Genomic DNA, 22,582 nt, shown 5'->3' on the forward strand with positions numbered 1-22,582 from the left:
ATATTACATAGAAATGCAAGCTTCCATGAACCAAAATGCAAGACCTGCCATTTTCAAAAAAGGCTGACCTGAAAAGCAAGACCTAGACACACAAAAATATCCTCACATGCACAAAGAGTGTGATAACTCCCCCTACACTTTGGTTTAACTATCTAATTTCTAACAAGCATCAAATTGAGAACTCTCTCAGTTTGTCAGCCATGCTATGCGTATCTTGTTTCCATGTCTGTTTGTACAACTGCTCTTTATATGGAATATCAATGTTTGGGCATATGTTGCCTAGGTGTATAGCTAGGGATTTGCCTGTGGACAAGGTGAATGGAGATTCCCTCATACCAGAATGAATAGCATTCCTGTATGCTAACAAGGACTTGTCTAGCCTAATCTCGATTGAACCTCTGTCCTGACAAGCTGTTCGCATTGTCTGCTTCAATGCTTAAACAAAACGCTCTGCGTTTATAAATACCCATCACCTATTTCCCTTAACAAGGCAATTGACATTAACCGTCTTAACAACAAAATTGGCATTGACAAACCGAAACAATATAATTGATAAAACATTGACACTTTATACCATCAATGCGCATGAACAGTTGAAATTCTTATGCCATGAATTGATTGCCATTGTCAGACACTAAAATCTGAAGTAATCCATACTGACCAGACTATAATATAGCATGTTGTGTCCTGACATTAGACTCTTCATGATAACCACTTCTGACCACTTTGAAAAATCATCCACTAGTACCATGTCTGTGACACCTTCAAATGGGCCTGCAAAATCAACATGGAACCAGTATCAAGGTTTGGAAGCAGGTACAAATGCGTAAAGGGTCTGACATAAGATTATTCTCTATGACATGACATGATCCACACACTTTAGAATACAGTGAACTATGACAATCAATCTGATCATCAATCAGGGGCCACCGTACATAACGTCTTGTGATAGATCTCATCTTCATGACTTCAAAATGACTTTCATATAGCTCAGTTAGAACAGCGCTGCATAGATTGATTGGAATGATGATTCTCAGCCCCCATGGGAGAATTCTGTGCTCAATCGTGATCTCCTGCTTTCGGTTGTGGAAGGATTTCAAATTTCCCTCATCTTCTGAGAGCTTGTTTGGCTATCCATACAAAGCTAACCTCACGATTTCAGAAAAGATGGTGTCCTTGCACATTGGATTGTGAATTTCTTCCCTAGTACACAGCAAAACACCAACATGACATACTGACACATTTATTTCACACCTTACTGGATCTGTGTTAGCATCAGGAAAGGTTAGCAAGCAATCTGCATTGGCACTTTCCCTGAACTCCGCCGATGCTGCCAGACCTGCTGAGTTTTTCCAGGTAATTCTGTTTTTGTTTTGGATTTCCAGCATCTGCAGTTTTTTGTTTTTATCTCTGTGATATTTAATATCATAATCAAATCCTACTAGGTACATTTCCCTCTTTGCATTCTCTCAGCTACAAGTACTGGTAACCCTTTGAGTGGGCCAACAATACAGTTAAAGGCTTAGTAGGTGTAATGAGTGTGAAATCACGTCCTTATGCTGTCACATAAATTATTTTTTCAGCACAGACATGGTGGTCAACACTTTGTCTTCTATCTAATGACATTTCCACCCAGTCTTTGATAATGCTCTTGACAATATATCAGCCATTCATTGCCATTGGGAGAGGCATGTAAAAGAACTGCTCCTACTCAATAGAACTTGCATCATTATTGACAGTTCTGGGTCAATATGCACCTAAACCCTCGACTCTCTAAGTAACTGCTTCGATCACATGAATGCATCCTCTGCTTCTTTTCACCATTCATATTTCTTAGCCTTTTCTACCAGTGCAGTGAATGGTGCAATTTTGTCTGCTAGATTCAATACACCTTTCCAATAATAATTCAGCATACCCAGGTATGAGCTCAACTGAGACACATCTGTAGGTCTAGGTATGTTTTCAATTTGCTGTAACTTCTTTTCTAACTTGTGTGCCCCTTACACATCTATCCTATGTCCTGAGAGCTCAACCGAATCATGCGTACATTCACTTTTCTCTTTCTTATGTTCAGGCCTCGGTCTTTTAAGCGTGTTAGCACTCCATCTAGGTTCATCATGTGTGCCTCTTGCAACCAATCTGTGGCCAAAATCATCCAGGCATACTTGTACCCAGGCAGTTCTTCAAGAAGGTGCATTCTGCCAAATAGCTGGAGTAGTAGTCATGTACCAAACTCTTCTGTTCTCCATTAATTACAACTTTAATGGCCTTAATAGGCCTCAATTGTCGACACGTGTGCTTCTGACTCTCGCGTGCGTCTGCCAACCAAATAATTGTACAAGTGCGCGATGATGTCAGGATGCTCGCCTGATGTCATCACATGCTATTTCACGCTAGAGCGGGTTGGCCACACGCCAAACAAAAAATTCTGCCCAATGCCTTCTGTCAAAAATCTTCCTTCTCCAATGTCCTCTGCACTCCATATTCCTATCACCTAGTTCTGAGCTCAGGACATTGGTTCACCTGGCAACTGGTTACATTTTGTTGCAAGTATAAAGATAATACACATAAAAAATAAACAAGGGGAAGCTTTACAGCATCACAGAAATAGACAAAATATCAAAATGCCTTCCAGCATCCACCTTTAACTGTACAATTTCGCTTGCGAACTTTACTACACTTGCAAATCTAATCTATTCACCTCATTCCGTCCCATCAGTAACATTTTCACCCGTTGTTCTGCTCTCCTACATTTGCATCTCTGATAAAGGTCATACAACAAATATACAACAATAAATACCTGTACAACAACCAGCACGTGAGATAAAGTTTGTACCCAAGGATGTATTTTGAGGCTAAGACCAAGATCCCACCAGTTGCCATCATCACCAATGCCTGGTATTTCAAACTTAATTTCCCTCTTCTTTTGTTGAAAGGTATAAAGATGTTTGTTGGAAGTGTTACTCCTCCGTAACAGTTCTGTAAGGTGCTCAGGCAACAGGGGTAATTCATACCCAAAACGGGCAACATATATAGCTGTCCTTTCAAGTCATCACTTACAGTAATATTCACCTGCCCATGAGCATAAACATTCAATAATGCCTGTGCACCCACTCTAACAGGTCGAGCTAGGGTACAACAAAAAGCCCGTCCGGAATAGGACAGATCAGGTCCCCTTACTGGTATTCCTGTTGGGTGGTTGTGACAAAACATTTCGCCTTTCCTATATATGTAACATGCGTAGGGAACTCTGTTCCCTGGGTCACCATGACCTTGCAGTTTGGCCCTCCCTGATCCCAAGTGAACCCGCAGGTCGCTGCTGTTTTTTTATTTACATCGTATGGGCAAACAGAAGTATCCCATCTCTGAGTGCACCCAGACAAATCCGGGGCTACCCAAGTAATCCTGTCCACTTGTGTCATGTACCTAGGGTGTTTGTCATAACGTGACTTGCTACCCCAATGTTTTCAATTCTAAAAAGAGGATTAGGTTTCTCCCCCTTCCTTTAGCTCAGGATAATACAGAACCAACCCGTGCATGCCCATGGCACTCATGCTTCACCGGGTATATCTGCACAAGTCCCTTGACTTTTCAGATATCGGTGGTGAGTTGATAAGTGGACATAGCCCTGAGATGTTTATCAGTGACCCAGGAAAGCAATCTCCCTTCCACAATCCTTTGGAGATTTTCATGGGCCTGTTTCACCAGCCAAGAACCATACGTTGTGCAAACATAATTTTCTATAGCTTCCACAGAAGCATTTTTACCCTCTTTTAGAATTTTATTCATGTGGTGGGCATGCCTTTCAGATTCCTCCACCACATCTTGTAAATGAATGGTAATAATGCAGTCCCTCTCTTGTTCATCCTGTTCCACATCATTAATTTCATTCAATATCTTCCTAAGCCTATTCCTGTTTTTACCGATTCATCTAGTGGCGAAATCTGAGCTATTTATAAGTGATGTCCCAGTGTTAAATATCGTTGGCTTGACATTAATTGAGCTACGTTGTACTCAGCCATGTGAGAGAAATTTTGTCTGATTCCCTGAACCCTCATCAATGGCAGTGCCAGTACGCTCCCAGATCCCCTTAAAACTTGATGCAGCATTCGATTCTGCAATTCACGTGTTTGATGTTTGCACCATGGGTTAATCCCATGTCTGCTAAAATAACCACTATTGGCACTACCTTGTGGTGCACATCATGATGTAGTATGATTCATGTGGGAATGACAAGCAGACCATCCTTTGGTCCTGGTGTAAGGCGAGCGCATCCGACAGTCTTTGGATTAATCTTGATCTTATTAACAAAGGGAATGAGCTTCCTTGTGGCCTTTAATGTTACAACCAGAACATTTCCTGGTGCACAGACCTGAGATGTTCATGTATCCTCCTTACCAGGGCAGTACCATGCAATGCCAAGTTTGTACACTTCTCCCATCCCAACAGTGACAAAGACACCCCTTTCATAACTGCCATTCCCAAACCATCCTAACTGAAGTTGGGACTGGCCCCAGGACTCACCTCCTACACACATATAGCCTCCCTCATCAAGTTCCCTCCACCACTGAGGCCAACACAACCTGACCACCATTTGGGACTCTGACTGAGTAGGAGAAGTGTGGATTCCAGGAGTCCCCTATCTGCACCTGTCCATATTCTTTTCTCCTCATAAACCAGACTGTATTATTTTCCCTCATTGTCCTTTTAGATGGGTCACAAATGATGCACACCCCTTTCCCTTCCTAAACTTCCCAAACTGTTTTAGTGTTGTTGAAGGCACATTTTATTTTGCAATTGCCCGGGAACTCCCTAGTGTAATCTTGCTCATGCCCCACTAATTTGCCCAGCTCCACCCTTGGGTTCCTGATATATACTTCTGCCTCAACCCTAGGGTTTTCAGTGGGACGGGTATGATAAATCACTGACGTAGGGTGGGTCAGATGTCGGAGCAGTGGCTGGAGGTTGGTTGTCAGAGATCAGGAGGTCGGAAGACAGGGGTTCAGAGGTAGGAGGGCTGTGGTTGGACTGGTCAGAGATTGGGAAAGTAAGGGGGATGGGAGGTTGGGTGGGAGTCAGGCATCAGGTTGGGTCGGGCCTAGGAGGCATTGGCGTGGGGGTGGGTGTTGGGTCTCGAGGGGTACGGGTATCAGGTCAGGTTGGGTCTGGCCTGGGAGAGAATGGGAGTGAGGTACTGGGCATTATGGGGTGCGGTCAGGCCTTGGGTCAGGTCGGGTCGGGTCAGACCTGCAGGAGAGTGGGGGTAGAATCGGGCCTGGCAGTGGGGGAGTGTGGAAGAGTCCCCGTGGGGTTGAGAAAAATCCCCTGGGGAATGGGATCAGGGGTTAGTCAATGGGAGGCCCGATACCCCGGTGGGGGGGGGAAGGCTGATGTTTGGGGAATCCCATGGGAGCGATGGTTGGGGGCTGAGGAGTAACCCCTGGGCAGTTGGGGGTATAGCAGAGTCCTGTGCGGCAGTAGTCAGGGGGTGAGGGGAGTCCCATGGTGTGCTGGTTTGGGACTGTAGGATAGCTACCCAGAAGTTGGAAGTAGTGTTAGTCCTTCTAACTTTTTCTAGGCAACCATTGATGTAACCCAGTCAGAACCATTCAAAGTTTATGGTTTAAATCACATTTTTGGATGGGTTCCAGTGCAGGGCAATTGCCCAGGGGAAGTTTTAGTTTCATGCATGTAATATTCTGCACAGTATATTTCAGTATTTCTGGTCTCTGTCCATGACAGTAAGGAGAAGTAGCAAACACGTGTGCAATCTGTAAGATGTTCAAATTAACTTTCATTGTCTGAACTAAATTAGTTCCCTCCTCATCTGAATGCCAATCTTTATCTCTTGCTGTCCTGTGAAGTTAACTCCTTGGGAGTTAGTTTTAACTAATTTTAAAGATAAATGATACCAATGGATGGTCGTGTTGTGATACCATAAAATATAACAATATGTGACCACCAACTGCTACCCACAACACTCACCAAGGCTCCTTCAACAGCACCTTCCAAACACACAACCTTTACCACTTCAAAGAACAAGGAAGCATGGGAACACCATCACCTGCATGTTCCCCTCCAAGCCGCACACCATCCTAACTTAGAGTTATATCTTCATTCCTTCACTGTCCCTGGGTCAAAATACAGGAAATCTCTTCCTAACAACTGTGGGTGTACCTACACCAGGTGGACTTCAGCGGTTCAAAAAGTGGTCTCACCACCACCTTCGCAAGGGCAATTAGGGATAGGCAATAAATGCTGACGTAGGCAACGATGCCTACATCCTGTGAAAGAATTTAAAAAAACACATTAGTTTGCTTCTGAATGCTTGAGGGTAATATTTGATTCATTTTAAAGCTTCAGCATAATGAAAACTGCTGCACTTTTAGACAGTTAGAAATATAAGAGCAGCTTGTCACCTCAAGTCCAGGTCTGAAAGACCGTAATAAGGCATATTTAAGATCATCATTCTAGCAGGCCCCTACTGATGTCAGTAAACGTCTTCCCCACCATGAATTTGGTGCTGGTTACATCATTACCCTACTTTATCTAGTTTAATTTCACCTTTCCTTATTGACAACCTGCTAGTATTCTTGCCACCTAGGTTCCTCATTACATTTTGGACATAGAGCTATGACTCTGGATGCTTTCTGTAGCTACACTTGTTTATATTTACTTTTAAATCTGCAAAATAGCTGTGCTTGAAGGGAATTAAGTTGCTTTCATTTTCCAGTCTCTTTGGTAATCTAGTTTATTTCTTTGCCTACATTATCTCTATTAATGAACTAATTTATTGGTAGAAACGTTACACTTGGTCCATCACTGAAATGTGCAGCTCAGTTTCATTAAGTCTGCTTGGTGTAAAGCCTGGTTGACTGGTGTTGTTTTGGATTTCTTTTTTGAATCTCAGTCTTTCTGTTCTCAAAAGGATAAAACCTGTTTCCTTGGAATTGCTTTGAGTTCTAAGTTGTGTGTTTTCAAGTCCTGCAAGTCTGCCTGCTACAAAACAATCATCAGCCTTTCTGTTGCTGGTTGAACTTCAGAACCTGATTAATTGAGAATCAGCACTTTTAACTGTCCCTGCTGTATAATTGGTTAAGATGCCTCTAGTTGATGGGTTTTGTCCTCATTTGAAAGCGAAATGAGCTTAGCGAAGTCAGCGTGTGACTGACTTTAATCTTGTTTTATTAATGGAGGACGATGATGGCACTGGGTCTAAGCTGACAGACAGTGAAAAGGAAAACCAAGTGAGTCACAATATTATTTGCATATCCTTTCCACTTCTCTTGGGCTTTAGTTATATTTCTTGATAATTTCTTTAATGAGTTTAAACAGAAAGCTTAAATTAATTTTAAAGCAATAAACTTTGGAAATTAAAGGGATGATTTTCCAACTTGATAAACATTAACTTCTTTTTCATAATAAATGGGCAGACTCTTGTGCCCTCCCCTGTGGCGAGTTTGGTGGCAGGGGGATATTTAATCAGGCAGGAGGATGGTGAATGGGGTCTTTGCCACCTTCTGTTGTAAGGTGTTGGGCATAGTTTGATAGATCTTAAGGTATTGGTAGTCTTAGTTCAACAGTAAGTATTCATTAACCATAAGAAACTGTATGCATAGGTACAGTAAAGGTCCAAGTTATGAGCTGTCTCCATGCTTGCTTCTGCACATAGCTCTGTCCAGCATTACTCTGACTCCTAGGTGTGGATTATGTGTTATATCACTGTAAGGGTGATACTGTGCTCAGTCCCACTTAACCCATTGTGTGCCAGGCCCTTATACTACACCTACCAGCCTCCAATGTGATTAACCCAGGGGAGGGAAAGTCAGTGCATAGACTTCCTGCCCCAATACCAATTGAGGCCCTTAAGTGGGAAATTAAAGCCTACTAAAGGGCCTCATCCCGCCACCACTGGTGTTAGCCCAGCGATGGACAGGTGGCTTGTTATAAAGGGAGCATCACAAGCAAACCCTGATGTTTCTGCTTGCAGGATCCCAAGGGGCAAGGTTGCTCATTCAAAGACACTCAGGCCTGAATGAGCTGAATGAGGGACCCAGCATTGGGAAAGAGGGTTTGGCCGTTGGGGGTGGTGGGGGGGGGGGGGGGGGGGGGGAGCTGCGGTTGCGTGGATGTGTAGCGCCTGCTGAAAGCCACCCCCTTTCTTTGCTGCCAACCCCCATCCCCAACCTCCACCATGACGTCTTCCTGTCACCACTTGCCTGTGCCTGGGTCCATTCTCGATCTGAGGTCTTCGTTGGATGTGGTACTAGCAACAGCCACTTGCACAGTAGAGTACAGTAGAGCTACCTGGCCAGCAGCTTTCAGTGAGTGGGGCTTCCCATCCCTGGGGCCCTTGATCCTAGGTGAAGGCCTGCTCCTGGCCTGTCAGAGGCACAAGATGCATCGTGCCTTCCCAAAAAGAAGCAACCCGGTGCTCTCACTGGCCCTCAAGCTGGCGGCCAAGACCCCCATCACCTCCACAAAATTTTTGCACAAAAATGTCTTTAAATGCTTTGAAATACAGCCCACCTTGGAGTAAATTTGTTGATAAGCAGCAACTTCACACTTATCCCACTGCTAAGCGTGGTTATCTGTTAAGTAACTGAGTCTTAGTGTTCCAAAAATTTATGACAAGGTTGATCCTTATTCCACAATGTAACATTTGATATCAGTTGGTCATTTGCTAGTGCTCTACAGCTGACATCAACCCTGGGTTATGCGGATAATAATTTGGCCTGGGCTCCTGGTCCTATCCAGCAATTAATGATTAGAGGGTTAGTGGCTACAATATCCCTGCAATGAAAAAGCTTGATATGTTTCATATGGTCACTGAGGCAAGGAAATTGGCAAGGACACATCAAGAGATCAATAATATCTTTAGAATCATAAAGTCATAGTATGATGCAGTTTAGAAGGTGGCCATTTAACCAATTGTATCTGCACTGGCTCTTTTGAAGAGCAAGCCAGTTAGTCCCACTTCTCTGTTCTTTCCCCATATCTATGCAACTTTCCCTCCTTCATGTATTTATCAAATTCTCTTTTGAAGACTATTACTGAATCTGCCTCCAGTATCCTATTTGGCAATGCATTCCAAATCCTAACTACTGCGACATACAAAAGCTTTTCCTCATCTCAATCACCTTAAATCTGTGCCTACTGATTATAAACCCTTCAGCCATTGGAAACAGTTTACTTTTATTTAATTTATCAAAACCCTTCGTGATTTTGAATACCTCCATCAAATCTCCTTTTATATTTCTCTACTCTAAGAAGAACCAGCTCAGCTTCTCCAGGACTGCAATCCCTCATCCCTGGAGCCATTCTAGTTCAGAAGACATTTCATAAAGTGCCACACAACAGGCTTGTGAGCAAAGTGAGAGCTCATGGTAAAAGGGACAGTAGTAACATGGATACAAAATTGGCTCAGTGGCAGGAAACAGAGAGTAGTGGTGAATGGTTTTTTTTTCAGATTGAAGGGAGGCTCATAGAACAGAACTTGAGGATTGCTGACACAGTTTTCATAGAGTCATAGAGGTCTACAGCACTCAAAAAGGCCCTTCGGCCAATCCAGTCAGCACCGGTCAAACAAGTACCTAATTATCTAATCCCATTTTCCAGCACTAGGCCCATAGCTTTGTATGCCATGGCATTGCAAGTGCACATCCAAATACTTCTTAAATGTTATGAGGGTTTCTGCCTCTACCACCCTTTCAGGCAATGAGTTCCAGATTCCCACCACCCTCTGGGTGAAAAAAGTCTTCCTCACATCCCCTCTAAACCTTCTGTCCCTTACCTTAAATCTATACCCCCTGATTATTGATCCCTCCACCAAGGGGAAATGTTCATTCCTGTCTACCCTATCTGTGCTGCTCATAATTTTATACATCTTGCACTCATCACAACAGATATGCAACAATACTAATTGTGAAGGGGACAACAATTTATGCTGCATGAGAAGTTATTCATACAATTAATGAACTTCTCTACTCCCAGCTAACCAATCACAAACCAGCATCCACTGAAGATGCAGAATCCTTGAAAGCACGCCAACCGATCCAGCACATGCATATTGCAGGATGCTGAATGATTTAGTTGATTTTCACATGCAACGGGAATGTCTGGTAGCGTTGTGAGGTCTCAAGGCCAAGCAAGACATCCAAATCTGTAAACCTGATAAAGGGACTAGAATAGACATCCTCAGCAAGTGTGGCTATATCAAAAAAATGCATGCCTTTCTCAATGATGGGTCCAGATTCAAATCCATTGGATCTATCACTGGGCACAACCGGACAGCCCTGCTCAAAAGCAAGTTACAAAAATGCTTGTTAGACTTTTGTAGAGTAACGAGCCTCCAGGTGGTACATATGATAGGATTTGCCCTCATGGCTCACTGTGTCTGAGTGTGTATGGGCTGCCAAAGACACATAGCAATGATGTCCCTTTATACCCTGTCTTAGTTATGATCTAAGAATTATGATCTTATCGTGTTGTGTGGCACTACCACCATGCTAAACCTGCCTGGTTTGAATTTAAACAAAAGCTTGGCAGTTAACTCTTCCCTGGTGCATTCTCCACAGTAACACCTCTACCAATCAAAGTCCACTTGCCAACCAATCAGCACTCTCCTCACATGCTATATAAATTGTTGTTCCCTTTACAACTGATATTCTTGGATATCTGCCCTGATGAATGCAAGACAGAAAGCTTCAACAGCCTGTCTCTTTTTTTCAGCAATACTCAAAGTTTATAGTGGAGTTTCCCAAGGATAGGTGTTAGGATCCCTGTTTTTTTTTCTGAGATATATTAGATCTTAGTGAACACAGCACTTTTAAAAAATTCTTTAATGGGATGTGGGCATCACTAGCTAGGAATTTCCCTTGAGAAGGTGATGGTTCACTGCCTTCTCAATTTGCAGCAGCCAACAGAGCTGTTAGGGATGGAGGTCCAGGAATCTCAAAATCTGTGGATAATCCGAAACTTGGAAATACTGTGAACTATGAAGAGGATAGTGTAGAACTTCAAAGGACATAGACAGACTGATGGAATGGGCGGGCAAGTGGCAGATTAAATTTAATGCAGAGAAGTGTGAAATGATTGATTTTGGTAGGAAGAATACAGGGACAATATAAAATAAAATGTACAATTTAACAGGGTTGCTGGAGCAGATTGACTTGGGTGTATATGTGGATGATTCATTGAACGTGGGCGGACAAGCTAACAGTGCAGTTAATAAAGCTTATGGCATTGGATTTTATAGGGGCTTAGAACACAAGAGCAAGGAAGTTATATTACACCTGTATAAAGCACTGGTTTGGCCTCAACTGGAGTATTGCTTCGAGTTCTGGGATCCACACTTTAAGAAGGATGTGAAGACATTAGAAAAGTGCAAAGAACTTCCATTACATAGATAGATTGGAGGAGCTGGGACTGTTCTCCTTGTAGAAGAGAAGGTTGAGAGAAGATTTGATAGAGGTTTCAAAATCATGAGCAATCTGGACAGAACAAATAAGGAGAAACTGTTCCCATTGGTTGAAAGATCCAGAGCCAGAGCACAAATTTAAGGTAATTGGCAACAGAAGCAATGGCGGCATAAGGAAAAACCTTTTCACATGGCAAGTGGTTAGGATCAGGAATGCACTCCCTGAGCGTGTGGTGTAGGCAGGTTCAACTGAGGCATTCTAGAGGGAATCGGCTCATTAAAGATAAAGGAAATATTGTAGGGCTATGGAAAAAAGGCAGGGGAGTGGCGCGAGGTGAATTGCTCCTTCAGAGGAATACAGATACAATGGGCTGAATGGCCTCTTTCTGTGCTGTAACGATTCTATGATTTTAAGGTTCATTCTATGATTCTATACTAAATCACTTCTGTACACTCTTCAAAGTCTTCACTTCCTTCCTCAGAATTGGACATGATACTCCAGCTGGGGGCGAACCACTGATTTGTACCACTGTATAAGTTTTCATAACTTCTTCGTTTTTGTACTCTACTTCTATGTATTAAGCCCAGGGTGCCATATCCCATTAACCACTTTGTTAAATTGACTTGCCATCTTCAAAGATTTGTGCACAAGCACTTTCAGGTCTCTCTATTCTCGTACCTCATTAACATTGTACCTTTCTTCTCATTCTTCCTGCCAAAGTGTATCATCTCCCTTTCTTGTGTTAAATTTCATCTGCCATATACCTCCTCAGCCTGTCCATATCTCTTTCAAGTTCACTTCTATCTTCTTCAGTGTTTACTACACTTCCAAATTTCATGTCATCTTTCGGAAAATGTGTCCTGTACCCCACTGATAATTTAAGACTCTGCATCAGTCCTCAACTATGACAATCACAGTTCAGCACCTTAACAAGCAGAAAATGAGCTTCCTGTAAAGTACCAGGTGGGTGGTAATCTAATTATGCTATTGGAAATTGCAACTTAATAGTGCAGAAAACAAGGAAGTTGTGTTTTACAGAGCTCAAAGCTGCCCTAATCTTAGAGAAGGTACTGTGGAGCACTGCAATGCAGAAATTTAGCTCCTAATCTATTTACTAGGAAGTAAGCTTGAAAGGACAAACCTGTTGAACATTATCTCCGTCAACAGAATTGCATTGGGTAAAGTGAAAAAAGATGTAATTATGCAAAGCAGACAAATACTATTCAAATACAAAGTCTAAAAAATGATCAGAGATGAACTACAGCAACTAAAAGACAAGAGAAACTGTGGTAGAACTGTAGGTTCTCATCACTTTGATGGTATTCTGCAGCAATTAAGCATAGCATTATTATTCTAAAGTTTGGACTATATGGGAATGCCTTAAAAAAGTTCTCTGGAGAGCGTTGTCGGAATAGTAGTAGCATCTTGCATGTTGTACAATCGTAACCAAAAATAGCTGGGAATGAAAGTAACAGACTCTGCTCCAGGAAAACTATGGGCAGAATTTTCAGTCTGACGTGTGGGGTGCAGGCTCCACACATCCACGCATAAAATGACGCGTGGTGACATTGGGCAAGTGTCCCGATGTCACCCAATGCTATCGCGATATATCCCTGGGCAGGCGCTCGATGAAGTTGGACGCGCGCCCGCCATTAATTAACAGGCTAGTTAAGGCCCTTACTTCGCCAATCAACAGCAATTTTTAGGTGCCCGTGCAATCTTTGGGTCGGCACATGGGCACAACAGCCACAATGGGCAGTGGTAAGAGACTTTTCTATCAATCTCATCCACGGGCGGGATAAGAAGGCTCATTGGGGTCGTCAATCTGCTTTGTGGAGTATTTATTACAGAATGTATTTTAAACGCACCTGTGTGACCTGCAGCAATTCAGAATGAATTCCAGCAGCTTTTTCTGGACTCTTAACATTCAGGACAGCACTCTGCAGTCAGTAATCTTTAGCAGGCCTGCAGCTTTCCGGTGGCCTCTCCTTAGCCTGGGTATGGGATCTGACATGTCCACTGGAGGCAGCTCCTCTGAGGAAGAATGGAGGACTAGAAGGGGGAGGAGGCCAGGAGTGCACAATCAGCCTCGAGTGGAGATACCTTTGGGAGGACAGGTGCAGGCATAAGGGGTGCAGGGCCAAGAGGTAGTCCAAGGTGGAAGGGGGCCACAGCAGATGCCACTATACTGCTGCCAGGGTATACAGGTGGTGAAGCAGCTTCCTTAATGTGACTGAGGTGCAGTGCCAAAGGAGGCTCTGACTGTCAAGGGAGACAATCAATTACATCTGTCAGATGATTGGCCCTGAGATCTCCTCTAACTGTGTGGGCGGACACCCCATGCCAGTGGTTCCTGAAGATCACAGCTGTCCTCAACTTCTATGCCTCTAGCTCCTAACAGGGCTCAGTGGGTGATCGTTGCGGTGTCTCCCAATCAGCTGTTCACACTTGTGTCAAGCAGGTTACAGACCCTCTGTTCAACCATGCATTGACCTTCATCCACTTCCACTGGAACCAGGTAAGCCAGGCACAGTGAGCCAGAGGCTTCGCGGTCATTTCTGGTTTCCCCCGCGACCAGGTTGCAATAGACTGTACACATGTGGTCATCAATGTGCTAGTGGGTGTGCCCGGTGCCTTCGTCAACAGGAAGGGCTTCCACTCCATGAACATGCAGATGGTGTGTGATCACAGGATGCTGATTCTACAAGTTTGTGCAAGGGACCCAGGCAGCTCCCACGATTCCTACATCCTGAGACACTCCCAGGTGCAGAGGCTCTTCAGTGCTCCGGCTCGGCTTGATGGCTGGCTGTTGGGTGACAAGGGCTATCCCCTCAGAAGACGGCTCATAATGCCTCTCCGCCATCCATTATCAGAAGCTGAGCAGTGGTACAATGAGAGCCAGGGCACCTGGAGAGAGCCATCGGTCTTCTCAAGATGCACTTCCGATGCCTGGACCGCTCAGGGGGCGCACTCCAGTACCCCCCAGATCATATGTTGGTGATAGTGGTTGCATGCTGCGCTCTACACAATCTTGCACTGGAAAGAGGGGACACAATGGACAACGAAGACACTGACACAATGTCTACGGCTGCACACGATGAGTCCAGCATTGATTCTGAGGATAAGCAAGCACCGGGGAATGCTGAGGGCATAGACGCTGACCCGGGACTACTCCAAGGAGGCAGGGGCACCCAGGGGGCTTTAATTGAATGAACTTTCAGCTAGCTCCACACAAATGGAAAAGCAGGACCAGTCTTGCCTGGCGTATCCATACTTGGCACATAAGTGCAAAATCTACTAGGTCATCAGTAGGAACTATGGGCTTTGGACATAAATTTAAATGTCCAAATAAACACTCATGACATTTCTCTTAAACATTCACATGCAGAACAAACAAGCCACCCTCAGCCAAAGTCACCCATCTGATTTTTATTTTAAACAGCAGGTGTTCTCACAATTCCAAAACAAAATGCCAAGCAAGCAAAAAAAAATTATAAGGACCTAATCTCGGGCCAACACAAAAGCACCAGTGAGAAACTCGTGGCGTACCTAAGGTGCTTTATGCTTTTGTCTTGGTGCTGCCCCATCGCTCGGAGTGGCATCTGAGACAGCCTGCTGACTCTGCTTTCCTGTTGGCCTCGATGACCTTGGCAGTCCTCCCATGGCCTGTGGAGCCTGTGCTGGGCTCACCTGGGAGGGATCTGCCAGTTGCACAGCTAGCATCTCCCCAGTCGTCACAGCCTCACTGTGTGAAGCGGTCACAGGAAAAGGGTGTGGAGCAGCTGTTGGCCTCATCTCCATTTTCAAATCCCTCCATGGCTTCACCCCTCCGTACCTCTGTAACCTCCTCCAGTCCTACAACCCTCTCAGATACCTGTGCTCCTCCTACTTCCTCTCAGCCCCAATTTTAATTGCTCCATCATTTATGACTGTGCCTTCAGCTGCGGACACACTAAGCTCTGACTGCCTGCCCTAAAGATTTTCTTTTCTTTATTCTTTCATGAGATGTGGGCATCGCTGGCAAAACTAGCCTTCATTGCTGATCCCTAATTGACCTTGAATTGAGTCACTTGTTAGGCCATTTCAGGGGACAATTAGAGTCAACCACATTACTGTAAGTTTGTTGTCACATGTAGATCAGACTACATAAGGATGGCAGATTTCTTTCCCTAAAGGACATCAAAGGACATTTCATTCTGTCATGAAACTATTAATGTGTATAATATTTTGGAAAATAATTTTCTTAAAATAGAGGTTTAGTCTGTGGGTGTGCCTTTACTGGATTAAAGCAGCTAGTCTGGGTGCTTTGATGGGTACTAGTTTTGATATTTAAGAGAGTTAGCGTGCATTTGCATTTTTTGAACACAGCATTCAAGAAGTGGGGTGAAAATTATGCCTTTCTAGCAGCTATTGAGCAATATGTTTATTTTAATAAAGTTGGTACTATGAAAGGAGTTTTATTGTTAGAGAGGTTTAGTTCAGAGGTTGTTAATACAATGAGAATTAACATTCAATGAGGTTGGTAGGTATAACTCCAGTAGTTTTCAGGTGTGCAGAGCAGAGGAAATGTGAAATCAAAAGGCAGCTGCAAGCCTCTAACTGGCTCCGCAGGAACCAAGTGAAAGAACCTCATTTTGAATTTGTAAAAATGCTTTGCCTGGTGTTTGGTTAAGTCTATGGGTTGCTGTTGCCTTATGGAGATTAGTTTGGGAATTTGTTAACAGCTATGATAGTAGTAATTTGTAGCCATGTGTATATCTATTTTAACCTGTGTAAATTAATAAAACGTTTCCTTTAACTTAATGTAAAACCTCGAGAACTGGTGGTCTGATTCCTGCATTTAGAGTCGGGCCTCAAACATAACACTTAAAATTATAGGTTATGACAGTTGTTTAAAGTTTCCCCTCTGGGATTTAAAAAAATCTTTGCTTTACCAACTGCATCAGTCATAACACTTCCTGAAGGAAATTCTCGTTAAAAAGACATTTCCACTTCTTTAAATTGCTTTCCATCTTTAAAGCGCTGCTTAAAACACACCTCTGACAAAGTTTTTGGTCATTGGGCCCCATTTTCTTCTTATTTTGGTATCAAATTTTTTTTGATAACACCTGGGAAGCTTTTTGAGATCTTTTGCTGTCTTGAAAGAACTAGACAAATTCAAGTTGTTGTTAAAGCCAAAACACTGCGGATGCTGGAAATCTGAAACAAAAACAAAAAAATGCTAGAAAAACACAGCCGGTCTGACAACATCTGTGGGGTGAATGACAGAGTTAACGTTTCATGTCCGTGCGACTAGAAACGTTAACTGTCTTTCTCTCCGTAGATGCTGTCAGACCTGCTACGTTTTTCCAGCATTTTTTGTTTTCGTTTCAAGTTGTTGTTGTTGTTTTCTGTTATAAGCATAACACTTCTATCCTTTTCCTATAGGCTTCTGCATATATACCACAAATAGAGACCCAGGGCAGAATTTTCTGCTTGCCGGGCGGGCAGGCCCGACCCAATCTCTGGCGGGCGGGGATCTGATCCCCATCAGAGAAGTGGACCCTGCCCCCATTTTAGGTGGATGGGCCAATTAAGGCCCGCCCAGCATGACGTCCGCTCGAAAGCATTATGCACTTCCTGTGCAGGCGGGGGTTAATTCCCCAAAAGCGAGAATGCACTCTTTCACGCATGCTCACGAAAGAGCACACATCTCCCTGAGGCTAGGTGCTGCCTCAGGGAGATCGCTTACACTCTGAAAAATGTTAAAAATAGAAAAAAAAAATTCCCTAACATGTTCCTCTCATGTGACAATGAGAGAACATGAGATGGGACATTTTCATAATTTACATGCTAACTTTATTAAACTTTTTAAAACCCTGCATGAAACCTCGTCCCGCCGGTGGATGAGGTTTCATATTTTTTCTATTGCCCGCTGGGGCTCCTGGCCTGCCCGCCAACCTTAAAGTTGGACGGGCAGGTCCTTTAATTGTTTAAATGATCCTGTCAATGGCCTCAACTGGCCATTGACAGGTCAGCGGGCGCACGGCTGATTTTGCCCCCGCCTTCCTGAGGATTTAAATGGGGCGGGATGATGTCGGGAGTTCCTCCTGATATCATCTCACATCATTTTACGCGACAGCAAAATTCAGCCCCAAGCCTTGGAAGTGACAGTATATTTATGAGAGGTAGTCTATTTGTGCTCTCTCCTGCATGCCTGAAGTCTCTCTTGCAAAATATCACTGTTACTATTTAATAATAATAATATAAAAACAAAAAACTGCGGATGCTGGAAATCCAAAACAAAAACAGAATTACCTGGAAAAACTCAGCAGGTCTGGCAGCATCGGCGGAGAAGAAAAGAGTTGACGTTTCGAGTCCTCATGACCCTTCGACAGAACTAGGTGAATCCCAGGGAGGGTTGAAATATAAGCTGGTTTAAGGTGGTGGTCGGGGGCGGGGGGGGCGGTATTGGGTGCGGGGAGAGAAGTGGAGGGGGGTGGTGTGGTTGTAGGCAAAAGCAGTGATAGAAGAAGATCATCAAAAGATGTCACAGACGGCAGAATAAAAGAACACATAGCTGTCGAAGTTGGTGACATTATCTAAACGAATGTGCTAATTAAGAATGGATGGTAGGGCACTCAAGGTATAGCTCTAGTGGGGGTGGGGGAAGCATAAAAGATTTAAAAATATTTAAAAATAATGGAAATAGGAGGGAAAAAGAAAAATCTATATAATTTATTGGAAAAAAACAAAAGGAAGGGGGAAGAAACAGAAGGGGGTGGGGATGGAGGAGGGAGGTCAAGACCTAAAGTTGTTGAATTCAATATTCAGTCCGGAAGGCTGTAAAGTGCCTAGTCGGAAGATGAGGTGTTGTTCCTCCAGTTTGCGTTGGGGTTCACTGGAACAATGCAGCAAGCCAAGGACAGACATGTGGGCAAGAGAGCAGGGTGGAGTGTTGAAATGGCAAGACACAGGGAGGTTTGGGTCATTCTTGCGGACAGACCGCAGGTGTTCTGCAAAGCGGTCGCCCAGTTTACGTTTGGTCTCTCCAATGTAGAGGAGACTGCATTGGGAGCAACGAATGCAGTAGACTGAGTTGGGGGAAATGCAAGTGAAATGTTGCTTCATTTGAAAGGAATGTTTGGGCCCTTGGACGGTGAGGAGAGAGGAAGTGAAGGGACAGGTGTTACATCTTTTGCGTGGGCATGGGGTGGTGCCATAGATGGGGGTTGGGGAGTAGTGGGTGATGGAGGAGTGAACCAGGGTGTCCCGGGCTCCTGTTACTATTTATTGCTTCATTGCAGTTCTCAAGCAGACAACTGTTTTTTGTAACTTAGTGGCAGGGGCCTTATCAACTTCTCCCAGTACTGAAGCACCAAGGTCCATTAGTAAGTCTGAGATCTGCAGGGTGCAAGGGTGGACCGATTGTGGCCCACAGTTGTTTTGCTGAGCCAGGAAGCCCTCTCCAGTGTCACATCTCAGGCTGAAAGTAGAACACTCAAAGTCACAGATTTAACTGCAAGAATCGCATCATTTAACCTACCATGCTAGCTAACGCTCTGACATGACCTATCTGACCTTCAAACCCCCAAGTCGGGTGACCCCATGGCCTGGATTTTCTGGCACCTACATGGCAGGACCCGCTGTGCAGTGGGCTGCCCAAAAGCCCAGTGACTTTCAGTGGGGCTGGATGATCCCGACGGTGGCCTGGAATAGAAAATCCCACCTCACAAGTAGTGTAGGGGGTACCTTACAATATTCTATCTGAGTACGGTATAGGCCAAAATCTTCCGATCTCCCGATGGAAGGAGACCGTATGTAGCCTGGAAGATGTGCTACGGAAACCCTTAGAAGTCCCAACACAAGGACTCTGTGGTAATTGCTCAGGAAGCTTGAACTTTTGATGGGCAATTCCCCTGCTCCCCAAGACCCTCCACAAAAGTCTCCAACTCTGAGTTAGAGTTGGAAACTTCGGAGAGTTCCGACTTACTTATCTAGATAGATACCCAGGAAATGTTAGACAGAAAACTCCTAGTCTAACTCCTGGGTAAGTATACTACTGACCCCAACCCAAACACTCACACTGACCCCAGTGCCCTGCCCAACTACCCCATCAAGATGTCGACTCCGCATCCAACCTGACTAGCCCCTACCACTCGACTCCCCCCCGATCCAACCTAATCTGACCCTCCAACCCAACTGCTCCCAAATCCTCTCCAACCTCACCTGACTTTCTCCTGACCTGACTTGACTAGCTCCACCACTCATCTCTGCCCATTGATTTCTCCCCTGTCGCGACTCAGCTTGACTAACCCCTGACCCAACATGACTAGTCCCCATACCCAACTCCCTCTTAACCTGACCCAACTAATCCTTGACCCATCTATGCACTCACCTACCTGCCACCGTACACAACTATCAACCTACCCGCCTGGCATTCTGCCACCTGACCCACCAAGGGAAGCAAATGCATGGAAACCCCACCGCATGGAAGTTCCCCTCCAAGGCACACACCATCCTGACTTGGAACTTTATCACCATTCCTTCACTGTCACTGGGTCAAAATCCTGGAACTCCCTTTCTAACAGCACTCTAGGTGTACCTACAGCACATGGACTGCAGTGGTTCAAGAAGGTTGCTCGCCACAACCTTCTCAATGGCAATTAGGGATCGGCAATAAATGCTGGCCTTGCCAATGTTGCCCATATCCCATGAACGAATAATTAAAATAAAACCCTACCATCCTACCAAGCTGTCACCTTGCCAGCCTATCCACCTACTACCCTACCTAGCTGCCACCTTCTTCACCTGTTATCCTACAACCTCAGCCATCTGCCACCCTGTGACCCTACCTAACTACCACACTGCCCACCTGCCACCCTACCCCTTTACTCACTTACCTTACCCACTCTACCCCCTCAATTACCCTTACACACCCTATCCTCTTACCTTACCCACACTACTCCCTTACCCATTTACCTTCTCTCTGTAGCTTTCCAAAGAAGCTTTGGGACATTTAAACTCATAATTTGCAGAAAACAGTAGCTGATGTCATAAAAAGGGTTGTAAGTTCTGTGCAGTTTCTCTCCGCTGGTTGCTCCAAGGCTTCCTGCACTGATTGAGTTCTGCAGGATCCTCCATTGGAAGACTGCCCTGAAAAAACCAGAGGAAAATAAGTGTGTTTTTTTTTGTTTGATCGAGCATTGGATAAGCATTCCGACCCTGAATGGAAGATTGGGCCATAGTCAAGTCCACACACAAAATCAGCTATCATCATGATATCCCTCCCTTATTAGACAAAAAATATGTCCATGATTTTTCTGCTTGGTGTATGCAGTTTAGACTTAGGCTTAAGCTACTCAATATGCTGCAGTATATTTTGCAATCAATATTTCTGTAACTCATTAAATAAATTAATTTCTTCAATTATGAATGTCAGGTAAGTTCAATGCATCATCACCTTCGAAGGACTGCCGGAAAGAGCAAGACATTGGTGAACATCATCTGCAAGCTCACCAGCACAAACTGGGGTGCAAAAATCATTGTTCACCATACTTCTGACAGAGCTCTGGTCTTCTCAATAGCTGAGCACTGTGCGCCCAGGTGGGCCTCAAGTTGTCACACCAAACTGATTGGCCATAACTTCACTCGTTAATGAGGATAATCTCTGGAACTCTAAGATTAACTCTGGTTCAGTCATTGCCAGTCATCTCAAATATCGCCTACTCCCTCCATTTGACAGGATGCAGCAGCACATAGAGAGATAACTCACATTTGCAGAAATTTGGACCTCCCCATCCATAGAGACCTTCAAGACCCTCCCCTCCCCAATGTGCCACATGACTCTATAAAACCACTTCTGGGTAAGAATCGAACATCTCCAATTCCATAACACCGATGAAATCTGGAGGAAAGCTTGGACAGAAAATACCCTCTAAAATAAACACATTGGACTGAATTTTATGTGGCCCATAAAATAGGGTCCAGCCCACCACATTCCTGCCACCCTCCCCCACCCACAATCTCACCTCCATAGCACAGGTGGGTGGGTGCTGAAATTGGCAACTTGTCCACGATACTTAAATAGATAGTCAAGGGTCAATTGAGCTCAATTAATAAGCTAACTAACCTTGGTAATATGCAGCCCATGCCATAAAACAGTTGGAGTGGGCTGTCAGGGTGGAGTGGGAGGCCATTTCTGTTAACCATCCCATCTCTGTTGTCCTCTCCATAAACTGGCTAAACCCTCCGCACCCAAATCCCAGACTTGCCGTATTCCAGGATCCTTCTTCTTGGGAGGGCCTGCAGTCTCAGTAGTGCCCATTATTCATGTCTTGGCACTACTGGGACTGCTGGAGCTGCTGGCCAATCAGATTGGCTGGCAAATCCTGAGAGCAAGAGTTCCTCCCCAGTGAGAAGTGGAAGTCCCTCCGCCAGCCAATTTATGGCGTATGGCCACATGGTGGGTGAGCTGGCATGCGGCGAGTCAGCTTCCGGCTGACTTTCCTTCTGGGGATGGGGACCGGGGCCAACCATGCACATTACCACGCACCCCCCACCCCCCCCCCCCCCCCCCACAAAAACACCCCATCTCAACATGCAGCCCATTATCTCCAATGCAACATCTCAACAGCCAGGCTTCAGTCTACCCCCCCTACCCCCCCACCCCATCCCAGAGCATGTGGACAATCTTCAATAGAATACAGACCGGACATGGCTGATGTGGCCACCTGATCTATAAACCTTGCCTGGCTGCACCTGCAGAAACCCTAACCAAACCATGGAACACATAATCTTGCCCCTGACCCAAGTTTGAGGGTGACATCCTGGAGTTACACTTGCTCTCTAGAAGGGCCTTGGGCTGGTGAGGAAATTTGACATGAAAACTGTGATGGCAGCTTCTGCTCCTAAAGCCCTATGAAAGCTGAAAGAAGGAACGCATCACAGTCCTATATAGTTTCAGTATTTTGCTCAGTATTTACTTTTCGGGAATTGTTACTTCTCTTTCACTATTTAATTGTGGCATCCCTTGTGATAGCCATCACTGTGTAATTTGATGCCCCTCACTGATCACACCCAACTGTTTTCTCATGTACTTGCAAACATCACAAACAGGAACTTCAAAGTCACAAGAGCAGAATTTGCTTTACACCCTTTTTGTTTTGAACAGAGTCGCAACA

This window comes from Carcharodon carcharias, chromosome 1 (assembly GCF_017639515.1).
Source record: "Carcharodon carcharias isolate sCarCar2 chromosome 1, sCarCar2.pri, whole genome shotgun sequence".
NCBI classification, from domain to species: domain Eukaryota; kingdom Metazoa; phylum Chordata; class Chondrichthyes; order Lamniformes; family Lamnidae; genus Carcharodon; species Carcharodon carcharias.